Source organism: Struthio camelus, chromosome 2 (assembly GCF_040807025.1).
Source record: "Struthio camelus isolate bStrCam1 chromosome 2, bStrCam1.hap1, whole genome shotgun sequence".
NCBI classification, from domain to species: Eukaryota; Metazoa; Chordata; class Aves; order Struthioniformes; family Struthionidae; genus Struthio; species Struthio camelus.
This window is the reverse complement of record NC_090943.1, coordinates 42,257,755-42,262,528: the sequence shown is the minus strand read 5'-3', so window position 1 is coordinate 42,262,528 and position 4,774 is coordinate 42,257,755. Positions and strand designations below refer to the sequence as shown.

Sequence of the window (4,774 nt, the reverse complement as noted above, 5' to 3'; positions counted from 1 at the left end):
TGTGCTCATCCTGCAGATAGAGGCATTCAAATAAAGAAAATCACTAAGTTAGTTAAGATATTTCCTTTCACAGGAATAAAGAGAGACAGAAAAATGCATTCTGTTAAAAAGGAGGCAAAAGTTGCAGATATTAAGAGCTTTTGATAAAATTTTCAGGAATGAATGACGCCAGTTTTGGATGCCTACAATGAACCAATGAAACTGTTGTTCTTAATTGTTTTGGACCCAGAGTTCTCACTCAAGTGACTTATCCACTCCAAATAGATCCTCTGTCTCTCTATGGAGGTGCAGAGAAGGAATTGTTTTTAGCTGCTTGATCATTGGAAGAAATGAGGACTGCATCACGGCCCTCAGAAAAGCTGTAGTCAGATGAGCATTTCTCTTGATAGCAGCACCATTGTAAACAGACTGACTCTTCCCTCTCCGATATGTGGTCCCCGGCTTAATGTTTCCACACCATTTCCAGCATCCAGCAAGGGATTTCCACTTACTACCAAGGGATTGTGATGAACTGATAAGGATTAAAAATAATCTGTTAAAAACAATTGTTTTCAACCTGACTGCTTTAGTCACACTACCGCTAAAAAAAATTTCTCAAACTGCTCCTGCTTCTCCATGCTCTGCCCTTTTCTAGTATGTCCTCTAAAGAAATCTGGACAGTAGACTTAATTCATAGGCTTTTACATGGAACCCAGAAAATGATCCAGATCACAACTGTCTCTCTCCACCTTCCTCAACAACACATCATCCTGTTCCTCCTCTTTTATTCACATTAGCGAAGAGAACAGGTGACGGAATGTCTCCTCTGCAATATTGCATTTTTTCCTTAAAGATTTCCTACTTTAACTTCCTGTCTAGGAAGTATTTTGACTTGTTAGTCTTGCATTGCCATAAAATGTTTCCCTTCAACTTTCCCAGCTTCTGCAACTGGTCTGCAGTAGAATCAGAATCACCCTCCACTTCCAAAGACTATGTAAGTTCTATGTTACTGCCTCACAGACTTCCTTTATATTGTCTTATCTTTTAACTTACTTGATCTTCCTGTTTCGGCCTCCCATGAACTGTCCACAGTTCAGGACTAGAGTTACATAGGACTCTAGTTTTATAAGATCTTAAGTTAAAATTGCCTAAACGTTTCTGTGCATTTCTAGTGTGGGAAACACAGAAAGAGAGAACTCAGCTACCAGCAGAAGAACCAGTGACTCAGTGCTTGGAAAGCTGAACTGGCATGTGAGAGACCAAGCTGCTAGTACAGCTCCAATCAGTCTCTCCAATCTAGTACAGCTCCAGTTTAACTACTGATATACTGTAGAACAAGTTTCACCAGGAAATACAACAAAAATCTGCCCTTTAGATTCACTGGCTTGGTGGAGCTCACCAGAAGACAGGAAGGCAGAAGTTCAAGCTATGTCTGGTGTCCGCTCACTGGAGACTTAATTTTGGTTGGGTGACTGCTGGCTCTATTTTATTATTTTCAGTTGCAGAGAGGGAACATTGAGCAGTGCCTGTTCTCACAAGAGAAATCTATCCTCACCAAAACTAGAATTTGCATTTCAGGGGAAGGAGGGAGATTTAAAAAAAAAAAAAAAAAGCAAAGAAACATAAATCAAAACCAAAAAGCTTAAAAGATATAGTTCACCGGGAAATAACTAGCCAGCTTACATAAGACCTCTTTCCTTCTCCATCCATAACTAAGTAGTATATATCTTCTACCGAGAGGCCATTTTTCTCATTTAATCTGCTGAAAATCTTTATTTCACCACAAGCTCAAGACTATCTCCTCCTCCCCAACTGCTGATCATCTCTACTACTCTGACAAAGATGCCATATAACAATTAATTGCATTGCTTTGTATTATAGCTCATCAACTTGTTGGGAACTAGGAAAATGAAATAATGGGGGTCACTTCTGGAAAAATGAGTTTATTTTCATGCCAGCTGCAGAAAATGAGCAAGGCTGGCTTCATGCCAGTTAAAGGGATGCTGCAAGAGCTTTCCTTCTGCTTGTCTGCAGTAAAAATGCCTATCTAAAGAATTACATACAAGCATACACACACGCATGAACATGTAATTCTAAAGAATTTATTATTTTGTAAAATAGGCTAGATTTCCCATCTCTTGTTCTCTCTGGCTCCCACTTTCTCTCCTTTACTTAATTAATGCCAAAAACTCTTTCTCATGTATTTATCTTTTTGAAAACAGTTTACTAATTTAGCAAGAAATACTGTTGCCTTAGTAAATGCAAAACAGCCAACAAGGGTTTTAGAGCTGCATGACCTGGAAATTAAACATTACTGAACTTGTTTAGAGTCTACTTAAGAGTTTTTAGCCTTTTAAAAGTAAGTCTGATCACCTGCTTCATTTGTCTGTGAAATATTAAATGACTCAAAGTTTGATACAAATAGAAGAAACAGCACAGATATTTTCAAGCTCTCAGCACCTATATACTGATATTTTGACTAACGCTTCTTAAACCTCCAAGAAAGCTAAGCTCTTTAGTCTTAGTAGATGATTTAACGGCAATATGTGAGAAGGTACTCCCATAAGTCAGTTTGGAAGTAACTGGTGACTGGGCTTAGCACTGAGGTAAATTTAGTTTCTCTTTAGCAACGCTTACCTGAAAATGTAAGTTTCTTAGTTCTGTTAGCTGAGAAAAAAATATCTGAGTAACACTTATTCGGACACTGCATAGGGCAGTGCCTTCAACTTCCAGACTTTAGCTAAGGATGAAATGACTATTTAAAGTAGTAATTTTAGGAGATTCAAATCAAGAAAATAAATTATGAGAGAAGAACCTTTATAATAAAGAAAATGTGTGAGCCTAATAGCAAAGAAAAAAAAGAGAGAAGGTAACTGATAAGTAAATGAAACAAGGTGTAAAGAAGTATTAACGTTTTCATTATTCCATACTATTTCTATTCTGTTGCAACTGATTTCCATAGTAATATAGTTAGTTCAAAATCTGTCTTTGCATATAAGGTCTCCACAGAAAAAGCAAATGTGAAAATGGCAATATTTTCAACACTTCTTTTGTTTAATAAAACTAACATTTTCAAATCTGCTTTTATTAAAACACAATAAATACCATCAATTTTTGACATGAAATCTCATTACACACTGTAAATATTTATCACTTTGCAGAATGAAGATTATACGTTAGTTCTATTCATTCAATTCAAATCTGAGTAAGAATGAATTAATGTTTTATGTTTCTTCATCTATTTAAAAAGGCGCAGTTGCTAGAAGCAAATGAAAGAAATAATACTTTTTGTTGCTACTGAGAGATAGGCTCAGAGAAAAATCTTAGAGGTAAGTGCTCTGACACACTGTTCCTTCACCCTACAATTACTCCCTGTAAATGTCGTTTATGATTCTCACAACGTCCCATTGATTTCAAAGGGACTCCGTCCATGAAGGTCTTCTTGGAAGATGAAGATACTAATCTCCCGCTTTCTGGAACTTGGCCTCAAATATGGACTGAGGTTACAAGAGAAAAAAGAAAATCTGACAATTTTATTCTTCTTTTACCTTTGTAATAGAATCACTATTATATTATCTGGTAAAGTTTAGAATACAGAGGAGCTTCTGTTCAAGAAGCTCAAAATTGAAATACTAGAGGTGTAACACAGCAGGACAAGGTGAATAGATATAAAAACTGTGGAAGCTTATGTTATGCCTGTCAGTACCACCCAACATCAGAGCTCTCCTTTATTATTTTCTTCATTAAATCTATCCACAAGTATTTTAAATTACTGCCTTTAAACTTCAAACTTGTAAGTTAAGTAAATGGCATATTTTCTAAGAAATCCATTCTTGTACTGCTGCTGCTCATTTACTTTACGGTTTTAGGTAGATAACAACATAGACCATATCCTGTTGCGCAGTCTTTGAAAGATCTGTAAGTATCACAATTTAGTTGCATGTGTCCCAGCCTCACTTGATGCTTTGAAGGATGCTTTTGCTAACCTACATACATTTAAAAACAGAGTAAGTGGGTTTCCTCTCCTTTTTTAGAGTGCAGTCTTTGCAGAATAAAACAATTTAATTGCATGCAATGAGCATCTGAAACACGGCACAGGTTATTTGAAATTCTGCAAAAGTCATTCAATCATTTTGATAATAAACAAATGAGCAAACAAATAAAATTAAGAGGAGCTTTCAATCACAAGGAATTTTGATCATAAGATGTCTGTAATCAGAAGATAAAAGTCAAAAAGGAACGTAATCCTGAATGAAGTCTTGAAGTAATACAAAATAGTACTAAGTAGAATTTATTTGCTTGAAAATCAAATGAGAATCAAAAAGAATTATGAATGAATTCAATCAGGAAGATAACAAAAATTTTTGCTCCATAAATTCAGGAGGATTACAGAACTTCTCCAGTGAAACGATACAGTCCACTCAAAGGACTATGGGAGAATAAAGGACTTTTTTCAGTCATGAAGTTCCTGGCTATTTATTCTCATAAATATGTCAAGATCTGTCTCTGGCTTTTCTTTTTTTCTTTTTCTTATTTTTTTTCCTGTTGCACTATCAAAACAGTTGGTCTTTGGAAGAAACTTATACAGACGCCAGAGCTATTCATGTCTTTTAAGAATAAGTTGCAATGAGACTTTCTGAACAAAAGCAAGAGCAAGGGATAATTTAAAGCTTAATGGAGTGAGGATTGCAATACTCCCAAACTTCACTTTCGGGCTAATGAGAAAGAGAAAAAATGTCTCCATAGTTTCACCTCCATTGTCCTTTATCCTGGCAGCTTTAATGTTAGCTATACA

At 35.8% G+C, this 4,774-nt stretch overlaps 1 long non-coding RNA gene across 1 annotated transcript; it reads left to right on the top strand.

The window, feature by feature from the left end:
- Positions 1-885: 885 nt before the first annotated feature.
- LOC138066173 (uncharacterized) lies at positions 886-3,484 on the top strand. The gene is made up of 3 exons (XR_011139413.1): positions 886-973; positions 3,230-3,308; positions 3,399-3,484. It is a non-coding gene; the product is annotated as an uncharacterized lncRNA (long non-coding RNA).
- Positions 3,485-4,774: the final 1,290 nt, after the last annotated feature.